This window comes from Pristiophorus japonicus, chromosome 19 (assembly GCF_044704955.1).
Source record: "Pristiophorus japonicus isolate sPriJap1 chromosome 19, sPriJap1.hap1, whole genome shotgun sequence".
In the NCBI taxonomy this organism is placed as follows: Eukaryota; Metazoa; Chordata; class Chondrichthyes; family Pristiophoridae; genus Pristiophorus; species Pristiophorus japonicus.
The window spans coordinates 69,499,272-69,526,206 of record NC_091995.1 but is presented as its reverse complement, the minus strand read 5'-3'; positions in this window follow the sequence as shown (position 1 = coordinate 69,526,206).

Here is a 26,935-nt window from a genome sequence, read left to right as displayed (position 1 = left end):
AGAGCAGACCGGGTCCACTGTGTCAGTATCACAGACCCCGGGGAGAGCAGACCGGGTCCACACTGTCTGTATCACAGACCGTGCGGGTGGAGCAGACCGGGCCCACTGTGTATGTGTATCACGGATCGCGGGCAGTGCAGAGCAGATCAACTGTGTCTGCATCACAGACCCCTGGGGGAGAGTAGACCGGGCCCACTGTGTGTATATTACAGACCCAGGGGGGAGCAGACCGGGCCCACTGTGACTGTATCACAGACCCCGGGGGGAGAGCATAACGGGCGCACTGTATATGCATCACATTGAATAGTGGTGCAGGCTCGAAGGGCCGAATGGCCTACTCCTGCACCTATTTTCTATGTTTCAATGTTTCTATGTTTGCAATTCTCTGCCCCAGAGATCTGAGGAGACTCAGTCTCTGAATATATTCAAGGCTGAGATCGATAGATTTATGAACTCTACTAGACCCTTTCTCTTCCACACAAATCTCTCTGAACACCAACATATAAAAGAGATAAATTGCAAAGTGCTGCAGTACAGCAGACTTGGGGATCCTGGTGTATGTAACAAAAAAGTTTAGTAAGCAGGTACAGCAAGTAATCAGGAAGGCCAATGAAAACTTAGCCTTTATTGCAAAGGGATACAGTATAAAAGCAGAGAAGTCCTGCTGCAATTATACCGGGTATGGGTAAGGCCAACACCTGGAATACTACATGCAGTTTTGGTCTCCATATTTAAGAAAGGAGGCTTTGGAGGCAGTTCAGAGAAGGTTCACTTGGTTGATTCCGGAGATGGGGAGTGGGGTGACTTACGAAGAAAGGTTGAGTAGGTTGGGCCTCTACTGATTGGAGTTCAGAAGAATGAGAGGTGATGTTATCGAAACGTATAAGGTTATAAGGGAGCTTGACAAAGTGTATGCAGAGAGGATGTTTACACTGATCGGGAGACGAGAACTCGGGGGCATAATCTTAGAATAAGGGGCCGCTCATTTGGAACTGAAATGAGGAAGAATTTCTTCTCCGTGTGTTGTAAATCTGTGGAATTCGCTGCCTCTGAGAGCTGTGGAACCTGGGACATTTCATAAATTTATTACAGAAATACAGTTCCTTAACCGATAAGAGGTTATGGGAAGCTGGCAGGGAAATGAAGTTGAGTCCATGATCAGGTGAGCCATGATCTTATTGAACGGCGTAGCAGGCTCCAGGGGCCGTATGACCTTCTCATGCTCCGATTTCTTATGCCCCTGTGTTCTTAAGGATATGGTGATGAGGTGCGATGAAGTAGGGTCGGATGGTCCAACACTGCAGCGTGATTGAATTGGAACTGAAGGCCTGTTTATGGTTGTTATTCCACATAGCCTTTCACCGGAAAGACTATATCTCCAACAGTGCATCCTTCCCACAGCATTGCACTGATTTTACTCGATGTTGTGCTCGAGTCTCTGGAGTGGATATTGTGTGAAGTGATAGTGCTAGCACTGATTCACATCGAACATCTAGCCTGTTAATGCCCCAAATGTCGTTCTCCATTGTATATCCGCGAGTGCACTGGTATCCAAAAAGTGATTCTCGGATTTACATGGGGTCTGCTGTTTTAAATCTCACTCGGGTGCAGAGGTTTATAGCTGCCTTTCGGAAACCCATGGCAGTGTGTGTCTATGAAGAATTCATCTCTCCACTTGTGAGATTTGTTTTGTACAAAGAATGTTCCTGGTAGTGATTTTATGTGTGCAGGGCATACTGCGATTGTTTCAGTACTGACACGGGCTGTGTTAATATTTAATGCTGGCTTTACTCCTTCTCATTTTCATTTGGAGCAAAGGCGGTCTGTCAGTGTTTGTCGATGGCTGTCAAACCTTGACAGTATGATACTGCAGAGAGAGTGTCTCAGTGAGTGAGTTAATATTAACCTGTGGACTCAGTCAGAGCGTTAATACATTTGAAATTAGTTGGAGTGTTTCTGCAAAACAGGGATTGTCTGGTGGTGGGAGCAGAGGGTGCATGCATCACAGATCCTGTGGCGTGCAGACCGGGCCCACTGCTTCTTTATCACAGACGGCGGGGGGAAGAAGACCTGGCCCTTTGTGTGTGTATCACAGACCCCGGGGGGGAGAGTAGACCGGGCTCACTGTATGTATATTACAGACCCAGAGGGAAGCAGACCGGGCCCACTGTGACTGTATCACAGACCCCGGGGGGAGAGCATACCGGGCGCACTTTGTGTACATCACAGTCCCCGGGGAGAGCAGACCGGGCCCACTGTGTTTGTATCACAGACTCCACGGGGTGCAGACCGGGCCCCTCTGAGTGTGTATCACAGACCCCAAGGGGAGCAGACCGGGCCCACTGTATCTGTGTCACAGACCCCGGGGTGAGCAGACCGGGCCCACAGTGTCTGTATCACAGACACCGGGGGAGCACAGACTGGGTCTATTGTGTGTGTATCACGGACCCCGGGGGGAGAGCAGACAGGGCCCATTCTGTGTGTATCACAGACCACGGAGGGAGAGCAGACCGGGCCCACTGTGTGTGTATCACAAACCGCGCGGGTAGAGCAGACCAGGCCCACAGTTTCTGTATCACCGACCCCAGGTGGAGAGAAGACTGGGCCCACTGTGTGAATTACAGACCCCGGGGAGCAGACGTGGCCCACTGTGTATGTGTATCACGGACCCCGGGCTGTGCAGACTAAACCAACGGTGTCTGTATCACAGAGTCCGGGGGCAGAGCAGACCGGACCCACTGTGTGTGTATTACAGACCCCGGGGAGAGCAGACCGGGACCACTGTGTGTGTATTACAGACCCAGGGGGGAACAGACCGGGCCCATTGTGTCTGTATCACTGACCCCGAGGGGAGAGCAGACCGGACCCACTGTGTGTGTATTACAGACCCCGGGGAGAGCAGCCCGGGACCACTGTGTGTGTATTACAGACCCAGGGGGAACAGACCGGGCCCATTGTGTCTGTATCACTGACCCCGAGGGGAGAGCAGACCGGGCCCACTGTGTGTGTATTACAGACTCCGGGGAGAGCAGCCCGGGCCCACTGTGTGCGTATTACAGACCCAGGGGGGAGCAGACCGGGCCCATTGTGTCTGTATCACAGATCCTGGGGACAGCAGACCGGGCTCACACATCGGGGGAGCGCAGACAGGGCCTACTGTGTGTGAATCACAGACCCCGGGGAGAGCAGACCGGGCCCACTCTGGCTGTATCACAGATCTTGGGGGAAGAGCAGACCGGGCTCACTGTCTCTGTATCACCGACCCCGGGGGAGCGCAGACTGGGCCTACTGTGTGTGAATCATAGACCCCGGGGGGAGAGCAGACCTGGCCTACTCTGGCTGTATCACAGATCCCGGGGAGAGAAGACCGGGCCCATTGTTTGTGATTTACAGACCCCAGGGGGAGAGCAGACCGGGCCCACTGTGTGTGCATTACAGACCTCCGGGCGAGCAGACCGGGCCCAATGTATTTTTATTACTGACCCCGGGGGGTGGGGAGTGAGGAACAGACAGGGCCCACTGAGTCTGTATCACAGACCCCTGTGGGAGAGCAGACGAGGCCCACTGTGTCTGTATCACAGACGCCGGGTGGAGCAGACAGAGCCCACAGTATCTCTATCAAAGACCCCGGGGGGAGAGCAGACCGGGCCCACTCTGTGTGTATTACAGACGACGGGGAGAGCAGACCAGGCCCACTGTCTGTGTCTGTGTATTAGAGACCCAGGGGGAGCAGACCAGGCCCACTGTGTCTGTATCACAGACCCCGAGGGGAGAGCAGACCGGGCCCACTGCGTGTGTATCACAGAACCCAGGGAGAGCAGACCGGGCCCACTTTATCTGTATCACAGACCTCGGGGGATATGCAAACCGGGCCCACAGTGTGTTTATCACAGACCCCGGGGAGAGGAGACTGGGCCCAATGTATTTTTCTTACAGACCCCCGGGGGGTGGGGGGGGGAACAGATAGGGCCCACTGTGTCTTTATCTCAAACCCCGGTGGGGGAGCAGACGAGGCCAACTGTGTCTGTATCACAGACCCCGCGGGAGCAGATCGAGCCCTCAGTGTCTGTATCACAGACCCCGAGAGGAGAGCAGACCGGGCCCACTGCGTGTGTTTCACAGACCCCGGGGAGAGCAGACCGGGACCAATGTACTTTTATTGCAGACCCCTGGGGGTGAGAAGGAGGGAACAGACAGGGCCCACTGTGTCTGTATTACAGACTCCGGGGAGAGCAGACGAGGCCAACTGTGTCTGTATCACAGAAGCTGGGGGCAGCAGACCGGGCCCAGACATCGGGGGAGCGCAGACTGGGCCTACTGTGTGTGAATCACAGACCCCGGGGGGAGAGCAGACCATTCCCACTGTTTCTGTATCACAGACCCCGGGGGTGAGCCGACCGGACCCACTCTGGCTGTATCACAGATCCTGGGGGAAGAGCAGACCGGGCTCTCTGTCTCTGTATCACTGACCCCGGAGGAGCGTAGACTGGGCCTATTGTGTGTGAATCATAGACCCCGGGGGGAGAGCAGACCGGGCCCACAGTGTCTGTATCACAGACATCGGGGAAGCGCAGACTGGGCCAACTGTGTCTGTATCACAGACGCCGGGGAGAGAAGACCTGACCCACTGTTTGTGTATTACAGACCCCAGGGGGAGAGCAGACCGGGCCCACTGTGTGTGCATTACAGACCTCCGGGAGAGCAGACCGGGCCCAATGTATTTTTATTACAGACCCCGGGGGGTGGGGAGTGGGCAACAGACACGGTCCACTGAGTCTGTATCACAGACCCCGGTGGGAGAGCAGACGAGGCCCACTGTGTCTGTATCACAGACGCCAGGTGGAGCAGACAGAGCCCACAGTATTTCTATCAAAGACCCCGGGGGGAGAGCAGACCATGCCCACTCTGTGTGTATTACAGACGCCGGGGAGAGCAGACCAGGCCCACTGTTTGTGTATTAGAGACCCAGGGGGAGCAGACCAGGCCCACTGTGTCTGTATCACAGACCCCGAGGGGAGAGCAGACCGGGCCCACTGCGTGTGTATCACAGAACCCAGGGAGAGCAGACCGGGCCCACTGTATCTGTCTCACAGACCTCGGGGGGTGAGCAAACCGGGCACACAGTGTGTGTATCACAGACCCCGGGGAGAGTAGACTGGGCCCAATGTATTTTTCTTACAGACCCCCGGGGGGTGGGGAGGGGGAACAGACAGGGCCCACTGTGTCTTTATCTCAAACCCCGGTGGGAGAGCAGACGAGGCCAACTGTGTCTGTATCACAGACCCCGGGGGGAGCAGACCGAGCCCACAATGTCTGTATCACAGACCCCGAGGGGGGAGCAGACCGGGCCCACTGCGTGTGTTTCACAGACCCCGGGGAGAGCAGACCGGGACCAATGTACTTTTATTGCAGACCCCTGGGGGTGAGGAGGAGGGAACAGACAGGGCCCACTGTGTCTGTATTACAGACTCCGAGGAGAGCAGCCCGGGCCCACTGTGTGTGTATTACAGACCCCGGGGAGAGCAGCCCGGGCCCACTGTGTGTGTATTACAGACCCCGGTGGGAGAGCAGACGAGGCCAACTGTGTCTGTATCACAGACCCTGGGGTCAGCAGACCAGGCCCAGACATCGGGGGAGCGCAGACTGGGCCTACTGTGTGTGAATCACAGACCCCGGGGGGAGAGGAGACAATTCCCACTGTTTCTGTATCACAGACCCCGGGGGTGAGCCGACCGGGCCCACTCTGTCTGTATCACATATCCTGGGGGAAGAGCAGACCGGGCTCACTGTCTCTGTATCACCGACCCCGGAGGATCGCAGACTAGGCCTATTGTGTGTGAATCATAGACCCCGGGGGGAGAGCAGACCAGGCCCAGTCTGGCTGTATCACAGATCCCGGGGAGAGCAAACCGGGCCCACAGTGTCTGTATCACAGACATCGGGGAAGCGCAGACTGGGCCGACTGTGTCTGTAACACAGACGCCGGGGAGAGAAGACCTGGCCCACTGTTTGTGTAGTACAGACCCCAGGGGGAGAGCAGACCGGGCCCACTGTGTGTGCATTACAGACCTCCGGGAGAGCAGACCGGGCCCAATGTATTTTTATTACAGACCCCGGGGGGTGGGGAGTGGGGAACAGACAGGGTCCACTGAGTCTGTATCACAGACCCCGGTGGGAAAGCAGTCGAGGCCCACTGTGTCTGTATCACAGATGCGGCGTGGAGCAGGCAGAGCCCACAGTATCTCTATCAAAGACCCCGGGGGGAGAGCAGACCGGGCCCACTGTGTGTGTATTACAGACGCTGGGGAGAGCAGACCAGTCCCACTGTTTGTGTATTAGAGACCCAGGGGGAGCAGACCAGGTCCACTGTCTGTAGCACAGACGCCGAGGGGAGCACAGACCGGGCCCACTGCGTGTGTATCACAGAACCCAGGGAGAGCAGACCGGCCCCACTCTGTCTGTATCACAGACCTCGGGGGGTGAGCAGACCGGGCGCACAGTGCGTGTATCACAGACCCCGGGGAGAGGAGACTGGGCCCAATGTATTTTTATTACAGACCCCCGCGGGATGGGGAGGGGGAACAGACAGGGCCCACAGTGTGTTTATCACAGACCCCGGGGAGAGCAGTCTGGGCCCAATGTATTTTTATTACAGACCCCCGGGGGGTGGGGAGGGGGAACAGACAGGGCCCACTGTGTCTTTATCTCAAACCCCGGTGGGAGAGCACACGAGGCCAACTGTGTCTGTATCACAGACCCCGGGGGGAGCAGACCGAGCCCACAGTGTCTGTATCACAGACCCCAGGGGAGCAGACTGTACCCACTGTATCTGTACCACAGACCGCAGGGAGAGAGCAGACCGGGCCCACTGTGAATGAATCACTGACCCGGGAGGTGGGTGTGGAGAGCAGACAGTGCCCATTGTGTGCGTATCACAGACCCTGCGTGGGGGAACAGACCAGGCCCACAGTTTCTGTATCACCGACCCCGTGGGGAGAGCAGACCGGGCCCAATGTGTGTGTACTACAGACCCCAGGGAGAGCAGACCAGGCCCACTGTGTGTGTGTGTATCACAGACTCCGGGGAGAGCAGACCACTCCCACTGTGTCTGTATCACAGACCGCAGGGGTAGAGCAGACCGGGCCCACTGTCTGTGTATTACAGACCGCAGGGTGAGCAGAACGGGCCCACTGTATTTGTATTACAGACCTCGGTGGATGGAGAGGGAGGAACACACAGTGCCCACTGTGTGTGTATCACAGACCCCGGGGAGAGCAGACCAGGCCCAATGTACTTTTATTACAGACCCCGGCGGGTGGGGAGGGGGGAACAGACAGGGCCCACTGTGTCTGTATCACAGACCCCGGTGGGAGAACAGGCGAGGCCCACTGTTTCTGTATCACAGACCCCGGGGGGAGCAGACAGGGCCCACAATTTCTCTATCAAAGACTCCAGGGGAGCAGACCGGGCCCACTGTGTCTGTATCACAGATCCCAGGGAGGGAGCTGACCGGGCCCACTGTGACTGTATCACAGACCCGGGGGGCGGGGGGGTGGTGGAGCAGACAGCGCCCACTGTGTGTGTATTACAGACCCAGGGAGAGCAGACCAGGCCCACTGTGTCTGTATCACAGACCCCGGGGGGAGAGCAGATCGGGCCCACTGTGTGTGTATTACAGACTGCGGCTTGAGCAGACCAGGCCCACAGTGTCTGTATCACAGACACCGGGGGAGCGCAGACTGGGCCTATTGTGTGTGTATCACAGACCCCGGGGGAAGAGCAGACCGGGCCCACTTTGTGTGTATCACAGACACCGGGGAGAGCAGACCGGGCCCACTCTGGCTGTATCACAGATCCCGGGGGAGAGCAGAACGGGCCTACTGTGTGTGAATCACAGGCCCAGGGGGGAGAGGAGATCGGGCCCACTGTGTGTGTATTACAGACCGCGGGGTGAGCAGAACGGGCCCACTGTATTTGTATTACAAACCCTGGGGGGTGGGGAGCAGGTAACAGAAATGTCCCACTCTGTCTGTAACCCAGATCCCGAGGGGAGAGCCGACTGTGTCCACTGTATCTGTATCACAGACACCGGGGGAGCGCAGACTGGGCCTATTGTGTGTGTATCACAGACATCGGGGGGAGAGCAGACAGGGCCCATTTTGTGTGTATCACAGACCCCGGGGGGAGAACAGACCGGGCCCACTGTATGTGTATCACAGACCGCACGGGTGGAGCAGACCAGGCCCACAGTTTCTGTATCACCGAACCCGGGGGGAGAGAAGACCGGGCGCACCGTGTGTGTATCACAGACCCCGGGGGGAGCAGACCGGGCCCACTTTGTCTGTATCACAGACCCCGAAGGGAGAGCAGACCGGACCCACAGCGTGTGTATCACAGACCCCGGGGAGAGCAGACCGGGCCCACTGTGTCTGTATCATAGACCCCGGGGGGAGCAGACCGTGCCCACTGTGTCTGTATCGCAGACCCCGGGGGGAGCAGAGCGCACCCACAGTGTCTGTATCAAGGTGAGAGAGTAACCATTCTGATGTGGTAGATGGCAGGTGAGCTTGAGATGACAGAAGCGATCTGTCAGTAGTGGGAGAGATTGTTACAATGAGGTGTCACTGGTTAGAGAGTTTGTTCCAAACACTTGCACAAAGTTCAATCTGTCTTCCAAATGCAGTAAGCAACAGCTTCTGAGCCTGAAAAGTGAGCAGTTGTGAGCTCGGAGTTATTATAGCACATTTCCAGCTTTCAAGTAATCAGATGATTCTATGGCCATTCAACACTTGCTTAACTGACGTGACCCCAGGCAGTGTGCACCCTGTGGGCGACCTGATAAACTCGGACAGTGAGCTTAAAGTTGTTGTTAATCCTTTTGACAAGGTCATAATTACCTGAATTTCCTTACCCATCGCTGTGTGTCACTGGGAATAAATCTCACTCTGTCCAACTCCCCATTTATTCAGAGACTATTAGTATTTATTAAATAAAGTACTGTCTGTGTGGACCTTTCAATGTCCCTCAGTCCAGTCTCATTACCTGATGATCAGAATTATCTCCTGGAGCTCAGTCACCGGACCCGTCAGGTTTGTGGAAACTTGACCAATTACTGCAGCTCCTTAAATCCCTGGAATTTATGGGAATGGGGCGATATTCCCCGAGTTAAATGGTAAAGCGGCGATTCATTGTACTTTATATAAACTGTGCATTATAATAATGTGTAATATCTCGGGGTGAGTTATATTGTGAAACGGTGCTAACTGCTGCTGCAAAATCCACCCTCAGGATTTGATGTAACAAGGAGAGTTTATTCTGTTCGTTACAAGGTTTAAATGTTCCTGTACTCGGTGTTTATAGGGGAGGGGAGTCTCGCACTGTATTCCCCATTGCACTGGCTCAACATGTATTCTAGATGTAATTCGCCCTACAGTGCTTGGGAAATTTTCGGAAGTTCACTCCCCGAGCGGGGCAGCACACACGGGGCAGATTATGCGGAATTCCCGCGTTCACTGCCCCCGGGTTACCAGGAGCCGCCCGCTGTGTGCATGACTCCACCGCTGGCCTGTGTGCGTCTGTACCCCGGGGATAATACCCCACACCACGCTAGATTGGCCGCTGTGTGTCTGTACCCCGGGGATAATACCCCACACCACGCTAGATTGGCCGGTGTGTGTCTGTACCTCGGGGATAATACCACACCACAGTAGATTGGCCGGTGTATGTCTGTACTCCGGGATAATAACTCATACCATACTAGAGTGGCCAGTGTGTGTTTGTACCCCGGGAATAATACTCCACACCACGCTAGATTGGCCGGTGTGTTTCTGTACCCTGGGGATAATATCCCACACCACGCTAGATTGGATCATTTTTACCGACAGGTTGAAGATCCTGAATGTCATACTTGTCTTAATGTTCAGATCAGAGAATAATTGTAAACAGTAAAATCCTACCTCCTCCACAAGGATCCGTTCTGGATTCTCCAGACCTTAGAGAATTATTAATCGACCCTCTTATTATTGGTCGTATTTGTGTAGAATCTGCACCTATCTGGTTTAACTGAACTGTTTGTTTCCCTTCGTTAGGGAGCAACAACACAATGTGTGAGTGTTCTACAATTCACCCAACAGTCAGAGATAAATATACAGTTACCTCAATACTTGGCATTTGTGCATAACGGGTTGCAGTTGCACAGATCGAGGTGTTTTATTGTATCAGACATTCCGATGACATGAGACAGGAACGCAAGGTCAATCAGGGTCAATGTCAATCCACTAAATGTAAGTTTTTCGACAGATACCACTGTGGCCCGAGCCAGTGCTGTATTCTGAGATTCAAACAGGTAGTGGAATGTATTCAGGAGGTCCCTTTTACCAGTTTCACTCCCTGCGTTCCCAATCTGTATTTTAACCTTCTCCTTCACCCAGTCAATCACTTGGCAGGTGATTTGATGAAGAAATTTAGCCAGAACCTCCTCCAGGGGTGAAGCTGCATGCGGGGAGGAGAGACCAGCAACAATGCGGAGAAATATCTCAAATCGCCCATCTTCCTTGCTGTGAGCTTCACGGAGGAGTTTCAGGGTGTTCCCGGGGTCAGGAGTCAGGAATTGTGCAAGTGCGGCTACAAACTCTTGGATTGCGAGGTGCGGGAATGTGTACATCACGCTCTGGGCAGAATCATCTCTCTCCAAAAGTTCCATCATGAATGCAGACAGGAACTGGGAAGGTTGAAGATTGTATTAGCTCAAATTTCCATCTCTGAACACAATCTTCTTCTCAGAGATTCCTGTGAAGGCCATCTCACCCATCCTCAGTAACACATCACATGGGCTTTCAATCTCTCGGCGATGGTTTTTCAGAATGTTATCGATATAGTAGGAATATAGTTGGGTGATGGCCTTGGAACTCGCTGCTGTTTCCTGTCTCTCTGTGTAAAGAAAGGACCCAGTGACAGACCGAGGATAAAGGAGTAGGAAGGGTTGCAGCACATAGCGTACAGGATCTCATTTTCCTCCGCATGTTTGATAACAGCTGCTGCCACCATCTGATCTTCAAAAAACTTGTTGAAATATTCCTTCCGTTCTTCACCAACAAATCTCAGGATTTCAGCCCAGACACTGGTCTCAGCCTTTTCCAATAAATGTAATGCAGTGGGGCAGCTGGTCACTAGCACTGAACATCCTGGGAGCAGCTTGTGTTGTGCTCAGCTGTACACAATGTCAGGCACTTCACACCAGTCTTCTGGATCTGTGCACCTGTGCTGAGGTGCTGTATGTATCCGATTGTCAGCAAAACCGATCCTGTCCTTGAATTCATCCAAACCATCGAATATAAATAGCAATCCCTCTGGGTTCTTCCAGAGCTCTCTGAGAATATTCCCGAAGTAAGGATACTGATCCAGTATCAGATTCCTCTGGTTTATTCTACAGTTAATAGCGTTTAAATCGCGGAATTTAAAACTGAAAACAAAGTGAAAGTGAGGGTATATTTTCCTAGTGGCCCAGTCATGAACAATCTTTTGTACCAGTGTTGTTTTTCCAATCCCCGCTACTCCGCTCACTGCTGCTGAACTCCAAGATTTGGATTTTCTCTGGGAAAAACTGCTGTGGAACAATTGATCAGTTCGGATTTTTTCCAGATCGCTCCAAAGATGTTCCTCTCTGCACTCTTCATGTTCTCGGCCTCTTTCTAGCAGTTCATGTTCTACAAGTGTCCGATCTCGAATTAGAAATGACTGTTAGCTCAGCGTATCGATCAACCAGCTGGAAAACCTTAACCTTCTCCTTTATTAGGATAGTGTTCACGCTCAGTGTTTCAGTTTGTACCCGGAGTATTTCCGTGAGTTTTTGTTGAGCATCTTCAAATAAAACATAAAAAGTGGTTTGAATGTTAGTTATATTGACACAAAACAACTTCAATACAGTACCACTTCACTATTCAGTAAATTGTTGGAAGATTTAATTGACAGCTTCAATAGAGGTGCGAGTAGAAATTATAACTCAGTTAATGGCAAGCTCACCTGAAATTGAACAATGGCCGAGAGAAAAATCTTCATTCGATTCCAGTATTTATTGAACATGGAGATTTCTATAAAAGTGCTTTTCTCTGACGTTTGATCCTATCTGGCATGCCCTGTACTATAGACATCTCGTTACAAATCCACACAAGGACCTGGTTATTAAAGAGGAGATTGCAGTGGATCAATCTTTGCAACTGTCATTGTGGCTTACATTCAGCCGCAATGGAAAATAAGATTTGCTTTCTTGTGAGGGATATTGTACAAAACATATACTGTTATCTTATCAGTCCTTAGCTCCGTTTTCTAAGACTGAATGGACAGAATTTCCACCGTTAGTGTGTGAGGATCTGGACAGGTTATCTGGGGTAATGTGTTCACTGGGAGAAGGACAGACTGATGGACAGAAGTTCCAGTGTTAGTGTGTGAGGTCCTGGGCAGGTTATCTTGGATTGTGTGTTCACTGTGAGAGGGACAGACTGTGAGTGGACAGAAGACCAACTGTTAGTGTGTGAGGTCCTGGGCAAGTATACTATGCACTGCAAAGCACAGGAGGAAGGTTACTGCAATGGTGAAGACACAGGCATTATATGATCATGTGCATCACATAATTGTGGCATGGGAAAGGGTGCGGGCGTTGGATGTGTTCCATTCGGAAGAAGGGACTTTGGATATTGAAATATTGATCAGAATTTCTAACAGGATAAATACAATTAATGCGAGAATGCGATTCACGATGATCACAATTTAATTAACAGAATAACCTGAAATGAGCAAGCCAGGAGTAAGAAGGGAAATCAGGGTAATCTTCTCCAACAAAGGGTGGAACACTACGGAGCGTGAGACCAAGTAGCAGGAGGACACCAAGGGCAGTGTAAATGGAGAATCGAGACAATGGGATGTGTAAGTGTGGATGCAGTGAGAGGGACAGGTGGGTCTATCACTGACAGTGTAAGTGGGGATAATGGGATGTGTATGTGTGGTTACACTGAGAGGGACAGGTGGGTCCATCAATAATAGTGTAAGTGGGAATAATGGGATGTGTATGTGTGGATACATTGAGAGGGACAGGTGGATCCATCACTGACAGTGTAAGTGGGAATAATGGGATGTGTATGTGTGGATACACTGAGAGGGACAGGTGGGTCCATTACTGACAGTGTAAGTGGGAATAATGGGATGTGTATGTGTGGATACAGTGAGAGGAGCAGGTGGGTCTATCACTAACAGTTTAAGTGGGGACAATGGAATGTGTACCTGTGTATACACTGAAACGGGCAGGTGGGTTTATCACCAAAGGGTGGAAGAGTGACATCACGTAGCAGGAGGACATTAAGGGACAGGGTAAGTCGGGAGAAGACTCAATGGGATATGTATGATAAACTGAGAGGGACAGGTGGGTAATAGGTGGGCGGGTGGTGGTAGTAGGCTCTTCTACTCCTGCTACTACCACCACCCGCCCACCTATTACAGCACCTCGAACCTGCTCCGCCATTTAATACGACCATGGCTGAACCGATCATGGACTCCGGTCCAGGTCCCTACCGACTCCCCATAACCCCGTCTTGGTTAAGAGACTATCTATAATTTATTCATTAACCTATCTTCCACAGTTCTCTGAATTCCACAAATGTGGGATTTCGCAGTGAATTGCCACACAGCCAGCTGTTTAAAGGGCTTTACAACTTGTAGCGATCTGCAACTGGGTTCAGTGGAGCATTATAAATATGTACCTTTATAAATGCTTCAGAAATCTGAGCGAATAGGAACTTCAATTTACGCAGAAAATTGGAAAATCAAAATATAGTTTAATGCTGTTTCCTTAGCCTTTGAACTTCTGATTCCACTATTCTACCAACCTCAAAACAACGGTTACAATCAAACTATCTGATTCTTAGAAGTAAAATAATGTTTTTGGAAATCTCCATTTCATCACTTACCTTTCAGGTGAATGGGTACTTCGGATAAACCTCGTGCGATGTCCATGTAATCATTTGAATCAGAACGTGTTTAAATCAATGAACTTACATGTAATTCAATCGGAGTGATACTATCGTGAAAGATGCAGGGTTTGAATCTGAAGTTGAATTCAGCGTGTAAATTTACCGTACCACATTCCTGAATTACTCTCAGTATTCTGTCCAACTTTGGTAATCCATGGCGCATATTCACAAAGGATTCCCACATTACCCTTCGGGCCCAAGAGCATTTCTCCATCACCAGATTGAGGATAAGTTTGGAACTGTCCGCCCAGTTTCCCTTCTCCACGAGCTCAGTGATTTTCTGTAAAGATTAATAACGTATATATTGATGAGCGGAGTGAAAGACAAATACTGAGAATGAGAAGGAAATGATCTGCTCAGTGATGGAATCTCCCAGTTGTTTTGAGCACAGAAATAAATTATTGGCTCAAGTACTGATCCATCCTGAAAATGGGCCAAATACTCTGTAAACATCTTGATTCAGCCATTAACTAGAAATAAATGTTATGGAAGTAAAACAAGAGGACGAGATATTCGTGAGCTGAGATAAAGCTAAACGTCTGTTGCTTGAGACATTAAACCGAGTTCGGTCTTCTCTCTCAGGTGGTTGTAAAAGATCCCATGGCACTGTTTAGAAGAGTAGGGGAGTTTCCGCCCCCCCCCCACCGTGTGCTGGCTAATATTTATCCTTCAGTCAACATCACTGAAGCAGATTATCTGGTCATTATCGTATAGATGTCTGTGGGATCTTGCTGTGTAAATGACATGCCATATTACAACAGTGACAACAATTCAGCAGTACTTCATTGGCTGTAAAGCGCTTTGCGACGTCCGGGGGTCGTGAAAGGCGCTATATGAATGCAAATCTTTCTTTCCTTCTTGCAGATAAAAGTGCTAAGTCTTAAGAAGAAGATGAAGGTGAAGAGGCGGAGGTGTTTAAGGAGTGAATTTCAGAGTGTGGGATCTGATTGAAATGAATGCTCGGACGCTGCTGGTGAAGGTGGTTGGTGGTAGGGAGTAGGCCAGAGTTAGAGGAACAGGCCATTCTGGATTTGAGAGACTGCTGTAGGGTTGCAGGAGGTTAAAGAGATTGGGAAGAGTGAGGCCATGAGTGGATTTGAACAGGAAGGTGGGAGTTTTAACTTGCAGGCATTGGAGGACCACTGCAAGAGTAGGCAAGCGAGAACATGAGTGATAGCCGAGTGGAACCTGGGTGGGACAGGGTATAGAGTTTCGGATGAGCTGAAGTTTATGGTATGCAGAGGATGGGCGGCCGGCCAGGGGAGCTTTGCAATAATCAAGTCTAAAAGGGACAAAGGTGTGGATGATGTTTTCAGAAGCAGATGAGCTGAGATAGGAGTGGAGAGGGGCAAAGTTATGGAGATGGAAGTCTGCGGGAGGATACGGAGTCGGAAATTACACTTCGAGAACAAAAAGGATGCCGAGTTTGGGCACAGTCATATTCGGCCTTAGGGATTGGCCGGGGTAGCGGAATAAATTAAATGCGGAGGAGCTGGGAGTTTGAGGTGGGGTGGTATACAATGGCTTCAGATGTATAACTGGAAGGAATGATCAATTTAAAAAGATTCGAAACAATGAAAGAACGATTTAAAAATATGCAACTTTCAACATTTCAGCCCCGTCATGCTCTCCAGAACCAAAATGGTTCCATCCAATAACGTTAGCGTGCAGCAAACTACAGACTGATTGAACGCAATATCCTGAGGTCCCTCTGGGGAGTGCTGTTTCACACCCAGAGCACAGGACAGAACATTTGACCCTGTTGTGTGCAGTTTTAGACACTCCATTATGAGAACTCATAAAACCCATAGCAAAGGTGCCGTGCATATTAACTCTGTTGTTACCAGGGATGTGGAGATACTATTTATAAAGAAGGATTTAAGAACTTCGTGCCGATTCCACTAGAGGAGAGCAAATTAAGTGAGGAGTTGCTACATGTCTTCATATTCTGAAAAGTTATGATCAAATAAATAGTTACTGAAAGTTTCAACTGATTGGCCAGTGGGCACCGTTGTATGCTAATTCAAAGCATTCGCGCTGAAGTTGCATCCATGTAATTATGCACGAGAGGACGAGAAAACATAATTCACTCCTATTGAGGAAGTCGACAATTTGTTAAAGATAATTATATATATATATTCTAATTCATGTGGGTGTTGTTGGCAAGGGCAGCATTTATTGCCCATCTCTAATTGCCCTTGAGAAGATGGTGGTGAGCCGTCTTCTTGAACCACTGCAGTCCTGTGTGGTGAAGGTATTCCCAGTGCTGGTAGGGAGGTCCAGGATTTTGACCCAGCGACGATGAAGGAACGGCCGATATATTTCCAAGTCAGGATGGTGTGTGACCTGGAGGGGAACATGCAGGTGTTACACAGAAACATAGAAAATAGATGCAGGAGTAGGCCATTCGGCCCTTTGAGCCTGCACCACCATTCAATAAGGTCATGGCTGATCATTCCCTCAGTACTCCTTTCCTGCTTTATCTCCATATCCCTTGATCCCCTTAGCTGTAAGGGCCATATCTAACTCACTCTTGAATATATCAAACTAACTGGCATCAACAATTATCTACGGCAGGGAATTCTTTGATACGGATTCTTTTCCCTCAATCTGTTTCAGCGAATACACTGATTCGAACACTTTAAAGTTTAGTTCAGACTAACTTTATTCAGGCTTCATCGATGAAGGGTCTTGCTCTGATAAAGGGGCACCGACTTAATGAGTCTGTCGAATCCATCAGAGCAAGCAAAAATCATTACAAAATCAATACATTTATACAGTTCGTGAATGATACAACCCCTTTTCATTGTCCTATCACATCAGCTACCATGGCATAGATACAAGCTAAATTAGTCATTTACACAGTTAATTAAACAATGCCCCTAATCATGAGAGAAGATTAAGTAATTTCCAGCTTACCTTTGTTTTGCAGGCAAGGAAGACACAGTTCTGCTTCTCTGGGTATTCCCACAGTTTAGCTCCTACATCTGTTGCTACATTCCCATGATCAGATGGTTCCTCAAGGTTGTTTAACAAAGACAAGTCACTCATTGTTTTCCCCTACAATGAGACCTAAAGAGTCAGCAATAACCATGAGCGGCCATTTTAGAAAGAGTTAATACATTTGAAATTAGTACGGATAATACATATAAAGTTGGTAGCTACAGTGATACAGATTCTCATTTCCACAGGTTAACAACGCTCTGATTGAAGAAGTTTCTCCTCATCTCAGTCCTAAATCGCCTACCCCTTATCCTAAGAATGTGTCACCTGGTTCTCGACTTCTGCAACATCGGGAACAATCTAACTGCATCTAACCTGTCCAGTCCCGTCAGAATCTTGTATGTTTCTATGAGATCCCCTCTCATCCTTCTAAACGCCAATGTATAAAGGTCCAGTTGATCCAGTCTCTCCAGGTATGTCAGTCCAGCCATCCCGGGAACCAATCTGGTGAACCTTTGCTGCACTCCCTCAATAGCAAGAACGTCCTTCCTCAGATTAGGAGACCAAAACTGAACACAATATTCCAGGTGACGCCTCACCAAGGCCCTGTACAACTGCAGTAAGACCTCCCTGCTGCTATACTCAAATCCCCTAGCTATGAAGACCAACATACCATTTGCCTTCTTTACCGCCTGCTGTACCTGTATGCCAAATTTCAATGATTGATGACCATGACACCTAGGTCTCGTTGTACCTCCCCTTTTTCTAATCTGCCACCATTCAGATTATATTCTGTCTTCGGGTTTTTGTCCCCAAAGTGGATAACCTCACATGTATCCACATTATACTGCATCTGCCATGTATTTTCCCACTCACCTAGCCTGTCTAAGTCATCCTGAAGCCTCTTAGTATCCCCCTCACAGCTCACACCGTCACCCAGTTTAGTGTTATCTGCAAACTTGGAGATTTTACACTCAATTCCTTCATCTAAATCATTGATGTATATTGTAAAGAGCTGGGGTCCCAGCACTGAGCCCTGTGGTACTCCACTAATCATTGTCTGCCATTCTGAAAAGGACCGGTTTATCCCGACTCTCTGCTGCCTGTCTGCCAACCAGTTCTCTATTCACGTCAGTATATTACCCACCAATACCACGTGCTTTGATTTTGAGCACCAATCTCGGTGTTCCCATGCACCTGCTGCCCTTGTCTTTCTTGGTGGTAGACGTCGCAAAGAGGGCTGTTATAAGTGTCTGGAGTGTCCCCCAGATCAGGGGGCACTCGATCTACTGTTTATTTGTACTCCCCCAAAAGAGTGGTAGACATCGCAGGTTTGGGAGCAGAGAGCATGAGTTTCGACAGGTATATAAAAAAAGAGTTGCTAAATTAAATGTCGGTCCCTAAGAGGACGAGACCGTGGAATTAGTGATGGGAAACATGGAGATGACAGAAATACTGAACAAATATTTTTTTATCCATCTTAAGGAAGAGGATGCTAAAATTATCCCAAAAGTGGATAGTCAAGAGGCTATGGTGTGTGTGTGTGGGGGGGGGGAGGTATTTAACATAAAACACAATCACTAAGAAGGTGGTACTCAGTACGATAATGGGACAAAAGGCGGATAAATCCTGTGGATCTGGTGGCTTGCATCCTAGTGTCTTGAGAAGTAGCAGCGGGGATAGTGGATGCATTGGTTGTAATTTACCAAAATTCCCTGGATTCTGGAGAGTTCCCAGAAGATTGGAAAACTGTAAATGTAACACCCCTGTTTAAAAAGGGAGGCAGACAAAAAGCAGGAAACTATAGACCAATTAGTCAGGCATCTGTGGCTGATAAATTGTTGGAGTCCATTATTAAAGAAGCAGTATCAGGACTTTAGAAGAGCATAAGTCAGTCAGGCAGAGTTAGCATGGATTTATGAAGGGGAAGTCAAATTTAAAAAATTTGCTGGAATTCTTTGCGGATGTAACCAAGAGGCTGGATAAAGGGGAACCAGTGGATGTGGTCTATTTGGATTTTCAGAAGGCATTTGTCAAGGCGCTACATAAAAGGTTACTGCACAAGAAACAAGTTCACAGGATTGAGGGTAATATATTAGCATGGATAGAGGATTGGCTAAATAAAAGAAAACAGAGTCGGGATAAATGGTTCATTTTCGGGTTGGCAACCAGTAACTAGTGGAGTGCTGCAGGGGTCAGTGCTGGGAGGACAACTATTTCCAATCTATATTAACGACTTGGATGAAGTGACCGAGTGTAATGTAGCCAAGTTTGCTCACAATACAAAGATGGGAGGAAAAGCGATGTATGAGGAGGAACCAAAAGACTCGTAAAAGGACATAAACAGGCTAAGTGAGAGGGTTAAAATTTGGCAGATGGAATAAACGCTGGAAAGTGTGAGGTTATGCACTTTGGCAGAAATAAAAATCGAATAGCAAGTTATTATTTAAATGGAGAAAGATTGTAAAGTACTGCAGTGCAGCGGGTCCTGGGTGTCCTGGTGCATGATACACAAAAGGTTAGTATGCAAGTCCAGCAAGATCAGGAAGACTAATGGAATCTTGGCCCTTATTGCAAAGGGGATGGAGTATAAACGCAAGGAAGTCTTCCTACAGTTATACAGGGTATTGGTGAGGCCACATCTGGAATACTGCGTGCAATTTTGTTTTCCATGTTTTGGAGGCAGTTCATGGAAGTTTCACTAGGTTGATTCCGGAGATGAAGGGATTGACTTATGAGGAAAGGTTGAGTAGGTTGGGCCGCTACTCATTGGAATTCAGTAGAATGAGAGGTGATCTTATCAAAACCTATAAGATTATGAGGGGGCTCGACAAGGTGGATGCAGAGAGGATGATTCCACTGATAGGGGAGACTAGAACTAGGGACATAATTTTAGAATAAGTGACTGCCTATTTAAAATTGAGATGAGCAGGAATTTCTTCTCTCAGTGGTTTGTAAATCTGGAATTCACTGCATCAGAGAGCTGGGTCATTGATTAAATTTAAGACAAAGATAGACAGTTTCTTAACCGACAAGGAAGTAAGGGGCTATGGGGAGCCGGCAGGGAAGTGGACCTGAGTACATGATCGGATCAGCCATGAACGTATTGAATGGTGGAGCAGGCTTGAGGGGCCGTATGGCATGGTCCTGCTCCTATTCCTTAGGTTCTTATGAGAGATGCTGCCTTACAAGCCGTGGTGAGTTGTTGCAGTTCATTTTAAAGATAGTGCACGCTGCAGCCACAGTGCTCCGGTGATGGAGGGATTGGATTTTTAAGGTGTTGGATGGGATGCCAATCAAGTGGGCTGCTTTGTCCTGGATGGTGTCGAGCTTTTGAGTGTTGTTGGAGCTGCACTCATCCAGGCAAGTGGAGAATATTCTATCATACTCCAGGCTTGTGCCTTGTAGATGTTGGAACGGCTTTGGCGAGTCAGGAGGTGAAACAGCCATCGCAGAATCCAAGTTCTAGTTAAATTTCTGGTCAATGATGGCCCCCAGAATGTTGATGGTGAGAGATCCTGCAGCGGTTAAACTCTCGCTTGTTGGAGATAGCCATTGTCTGTCACGTGTGTGGAGCGACTGTTACTTGCCACTTATCAGCCCAACACTGAATGTTGTCCATGTCTTGTTGCATGCAGGCATGGACTGCTTCATTATCTGAGGAGTTGCGAATGGAACTGAACAATGTGCAATCAGCAGCGAACATCCCGACTTCTGACCTTATGATGGTGGGAAGGTCATTGATGAAGCAGCTGAAGACAGCTGGGCCGAGGACACTGCCCTGAGGACCTCTTGCAACGCTGTCCTGAGCATTGATGATTTACCTTCAACCACCACAACCAGCTTCCTTTGTGCTAGGTATGATTCCAGCCAGTGGAGTTTATATCCATTGACATCAGTTTTACTAGGGCTCCTTTGCGCCACACGCAGTCAAATCCTGCATTGGTGTCGAGGGCAGTCACTCTTATGCTCACCTCTGGAATTCAGCTCTTGTTTTCATGTTTAGACCAAGGCTGTAATGAGGTCCGGAGCAGAGTGCTCCTGCCAGAACCCAAACTGGGCATTGTGAGCAGGTTATTGGTGAGTAAGTGCCACTTAATAGCACTGTTGATGACACCTTTGCATCACTTTGCTGATGATTGAAAGTAGACTGAAGGGGTAGCAATTGGCCGGATTGGATTTGTCTTGCTTTTTGCGGACAGGACATACCTGGCCAGTTTTCCATATTGCCGTATAGATGCCAGTGTTGTAGCTGTACTGGAACAGCTTGGCTAGAGGCATGGCTATTTCTAGTGCACAAGTTTTCAGCACAACAGCCGAAATGTTGTTAGGGCCCATAGCCTTTGCAGTATCCAGTGTGGTCAGCCTTTTCTTGATATTACGTGGATTGAATCGAGTTGTCTGAAGCCAGGTTTCTGTGATGGTAGGGGGCCGATATGGATCATCCACTCGGCACTTCTGGCTAAAGAAGCTTCAGCTTTGTCTTTTGCACTCATGTGCGAGTCTCCGCCATCATTAAGGATGGGGATATTCATGGAGCTTCCTCCTCCAGTAAGTTGTTTAATGGACCACTGCCATTCACGACTGGAAGTGGCAGGACAACAGAGCTTTAATCTGATCCGTTGATTGTGGGATCGCTTAGCCCTCTATATAACATGCTGCTTCCGCATTTTACCATATATGTAGAACTGTGTTGCAGCTTCCCCAGTTTGGCATCTCATTTTTAGGTACACGTGGTGCTGTTCCTGGCATGCTCTTCGACATTCTACATTGATCCAACGTTGGTCCCGCGGCTTTATGGTAATGGTAGAGTGAGGGAAATGCCAGGGCATGAGATTACAGATTGTGGTGGAATACAAATCTGCTGCTGTTGATGGCTCACAGCATCTCATGGATGCCCAGTTTTGAGCTGCTAGATCTGCTAGCTGGTGATCAACATTGAGGAGTACTAATTCATCAGCTGAGGGAGGGTGGAAGGTGGTCATCAGCAGGAGGTTACCTTGCCCATGTTTGACTTGAACGCATGAGACTTTATGGGGCCCGGAGTTAATGTTGACGACTCCCAAGGCCGCTCCCTCCCAACTGTACACCGCTGTCCCACCACCTCTGGTGGGACAGGACATATCCAGGGATGGTGATGGAAGGTTCTGGGACATTGGCTAAAATATATGATTCTATGAATATGACTATGTCAGGCTGTTGTCTGACTAGTCTGTGGGACAGCTTTGCCAATATTTGCACAATTCCCCAGATGGTGGTTAAAATTACTTTGCAGGGACAACTGGGCTGGTTGTGCTGATGTCGTTTCGGTAGCTGGTGCTGAGGTCGATGCCGGGTGATCCAACCGGTTTTATTATGATTCATTTCATAACAGTTGTATACAACTGAATGGCTTGCTCGGCCATTTCAGAGTGCAGTTAAGAGTTTGCTGTGGGTCTGGAGTCACATATAGGCCAGACCGGAGAAAAACGACAGATTTCCTTCCCTCAAGGAGTGAACCTAGACGAGGTGGAATATTGCATGGATTGAAGACAAGATAAAGGATAGGGAGTGACCGGAAGATTGTGACTAAACATTATGGGATATTAACCATAATGGGTAGTGGGCAGCAGGTTGGGATTAGACTAGGACAGGTATTTACAATAATGGGTAGTGAGAAGGAGTTTGGGATTAGACTGGAAGGGATATTAACGGTCATGGGCAGTGAGCAGGAGGTAGGGATTAGAGTGGGTGGGATAATAACGGTAATGGGCAGTGAGCAGGAGGTTGGGATTAGACTGGGTAGTATATTAGCAGTAACGGGCACTTAACAGAAGGTTGGTATTAGATTACTTCAGATATGAATAGCGATCGACAGTGAGTAGGAGTGTGAGATTGGACTCGGTTGCTTAAAACTGACAGATCGATCGTCCTTTATAGAGTCTGCCCAATTTTCATTTCTAGCATTCTACTCCATTAACGGTAACCAACAGAATATTGCAGGCTGCTTGTCTGTAATTTCCAAAATTGTCTACCGAGGAACTACGTGCCACTGTCATTTCCAACACCCTTATTGCGTCTTTGCCCCGAAGTTGGAATTGACTCCCGGTGATCCAAGGAGGAGGAAATACCTGCACAGATTCGGGATTTGGATTAGTTACCTTACTCGGGCCGCAGACTTTTATCATTGGCATTTCAGGAACATTCCTATTCTTGAAATGCCTCATTTACTCCACAGGTGATTTTTGTCATCTCTCATTTCCTTAATCTATATTACGTAATTCTCCATTCAAAACATGACCTTAACTCTAACTCCGGTATGTTGCCTCGGGTCTCTCCTTTTCCCAGTCCCACAATCAAATCATGACCTTCCCTCCAACTCCAGTATGTTGTCTCTGGTCTCTCCTTTTCCCATTCCCACAATCAAATCATGTCCTTCCCTCTAATTCCGATACGTTCCCTCTGGTCTCTCCTTTTCCCAGTCCCACTATCAATCAAATCATGACCTTCCCTCTAACTCCGGTATGTTCCCTCTGGTCTCTCCTTTTCCCAGTCCCACAATCAAATCATGGCCTTCCCTCTAACTCCGGTATGTTGTCTCTGGTCTCTCCTTTTCCCAGTCCCACTAAAACTATTTCCCATTGTTTCCAGAGTTGTACCCTAACCGTTTGCTAGTGCTGTTGGGGAGGAGTTAAACTAATATGGTAGGGGGATGGGAACCAATGCAGGGAGACAGAGGGAAACAAAAAGGAGACAAAAGCAAAAGGCAGAAAGGAGATGAGGAAAAGTGGAGGGCAGAGAAACACAAGGCAAAGAACAAAAAGGGCCACTGTACAGCAAAATTCTAAAAGGACAAAGGGTGTTAAAAAAACAAGTCTGAAGGCTTGTGTCTTAATGCAAGGAGTATCCCTAATAAGTTGGATGAATTAACTGTGCAAATAGATGTTAACAAATATGATGTGATTGGGATTACAGAGACGTGGCTCCAGGATGATCAGGGCTGGGAACTCAACATTCAGGGGTATTCAACATTCAGGAAGGATAGAATAAAAGTAAAAGGAGGTGTGGTAGCATTGCTGGTTAAAGAGGAGATTAATGCAATAGTTAGGAAGGACATTAGCTTGGATGATGTGGAATCTATATGGGTGGAGCTGCAGAACATCAAAGGGCAAAAAACGTTAGTGGGAGTTGTGTACAGACCTCCAAACAGTAGTTGTGATGTTGGGGAGGGCATCAAACAGGAAATTAGGGGTGCATGCAATAAAGGTGCAGCAGTTATAATGGGTCACATTAATATGCACATAGATTGGGCTAACCAAACTGGAAGCAAAAAGGTGGAGGAGGATTTCCTGGAGTGCATAAGGGATGGTTTCCAGACCAATATGTCCTGGATCCAACTAGGGGGGAGGTCATCTTAGAGGATTAATTAGCAATCTCGTTGTGCGAGGCCCCTTGGGGAAGAGTGACCATAATATGGTGGAATTCTGCATTAGGATGGTTAATTCAGAGACCATGGACCAGAACTTAAAGAAGGATAACTTTGAAGGTATGAGGCGTGAATTGGCTAGGATAGATTGGCGAATGATACTTAACTGTGGATGGGGAATGGCAGACATTTAGAGACTGCATGGATGAACTACAACAATTAAAAAGGGAAGGTGGCTCAACCGTGGCTATCAATGGAAATCAGGGATAGTATGAAAGCCAAGGAAGTGGCATACAAATTGGCCAGAAATAGCAGCAAACCCGGGGACTGGGATAAATTTAGAACTCAGCAGAGGAGGACAAAGTCTTTGATTAGGGCAGGGAAAATGGAGTACGAGAAGAAGCTTGCAGAGAACATTAAGATGGATTGCAAAAGTTTCTATAGATATGTAAAGAGAAAAAGGTTAGTAAAGACAAACGAAGGACCCCTGCAGTCAGAATCAGGGGAAGTCATAAAGGGGAACAAAGAAATGGCAGACCAGTTGAACAAGTACTTTGGATCAGTATTCACTAAGGAGGACACAAACAACCTTCCGGATATAAAAGGGGTCAGAGGTTCTAGTAAGGAGGAGGAACTGAGGGAAATCCTTATCAGTCTGGAAACTGTGTTGGTGAAATTGATGGGATTGAAGGCCGATAAATCCCCAGGGCCTGATGGACTGCATCCCAGAGTACTTAAGGAGGTGGCCTTGGAAATAGCGGATGCATTGACCGTCATTTTCCAACATTCCAATGATTCTGGATCAGTTACTCTCGAGTGGAGGGGAGCAAATGTAACCCCACTTTTTAAAAAAGGAGGGAGAAAGAAAACAGGGAATTATAGACCGGTCAGTCTGACCTCAGTAGTGGGTAAAATGATGGAATCAATTATTAAGGATGTCATAGCATAGCATTTGGAAAGAGGTGACATGATAGGTCCAAGTCAGCATGGATTTGTGAAAGGGAAATCATGCTTGACAAATCTTCTGGAATTTTTTGAGGATGTTTCCAGTAGAGTGGACAAGGGAGAACCAGTTGATGTGCTATATTTGGACTTTCAGAATGCTTTCAACAAGGTTCCCACACAAGAGATTAATTTGAAAAGTTCAAGCACATGGTATTGGGGGTAGTGTGCTGACATGGATTGAGAACTGGTTGTCAGACAGGAAGCAAAGAGTAGGAGTAAATGGGGACTTTTCAGAATGGCAGGCAGTGACTAGTGGGGTACCGCAAGGTTCTGTGCTGGGACCCCAGCTGTTTACACTGATTTAGATGAGGGGATTAAATGTAGTATCTCCAAATTTGCGGATGACACTAAGTTGGGTGGCAGTGTGAGCTGCGAGGAGGATGCTATGAGGCTGCAGAGTGACTTGGATAGGGTAGGTGAGTGGGCAAATGCATGGCAGATGAAGTATAATGTGGATAAATGTGAGGTTATCCACTTTGGTGGTAAAAACAAAGAGACAGACTATTATCTGAATGGTGACAGATCAGGAAAAGGGGAGGTGCAACGAGACCTGGGTGTCATGATACATCAGTCCTTGAAGGTTGGCATGCAGGTACAGCAGGCGGTTAAGAAAGCAAATGGCATGTTGGCCTTCATAGCGAGGGGATTTGAGTACAGGGGCAGGGAGGTGTTGCTACAGTGGTACAGAGCCGTGGTGAGGCCACACCTGGAGTATTGTGTACAGTTTTGGTCTCCTAACTTGAGGAAGGACATTCTTGCTATTGATGGAGTGCAGCGAAGGTTCACCAGATTGATTCCCGGGATGGCGGGACTGACCTATCAAGAAAGACTGGATCAACTGGGCTTGTATTCACTGGAGTTCAGAAGAATGAGAGGGGACCTCATAGAAACATTTAAAATTCTGATGGGTTCAGACAGGTTTGATGCAGCAAGAATGTTCCCAATGTTGGGGAAGTCCAGAACCAGGGGTCACAGTCTAAGGATAAGGGGTAAGCCATTTAGGACCGAGATGAGGAGAAACTTCTTCACCCACAGGGTGGTGACCCTGTGGAATTCTCTGCCACAGAAATTTGTTGAGAACAATTTACTAAATATATTCAAAAAGGAGTTAGATGGAGTCCTTACTACTAGGGGGATCAAGGGGTATGGCGAGAAAGCAGGAATGGGGTACTGAAGTTGCATGTTCAGTCATGAACTCATTGAATGGCGGTGCAGGCTATGTCCCCATGTCCTTTGTACAGATACTGATGGATCCGCTCGATATTTTCACCTGGTTGTATCATTATTTCTAATTCACAATGTTCAGTTCAAACCCGATTGGTCTCTTGCTGTAACATTCTATGATTCTAAGATCCGATATCTTGCCAGTTCTGTGATGTTGACGCAATCCAAACTCACTGTGCCCCTCCCACTCACCCGATGTTCTTGGCCACTGAAATGCCCTTCATATGTTAATATCTAGCTGACTCCGTCCAGCCCTCCATCCATCGCCTCTTCCACTCCGTCCCGGTAGAATTTTGTTAACTGGAATAGCTGGTAATCATCGCACTTTGCCAAGAAC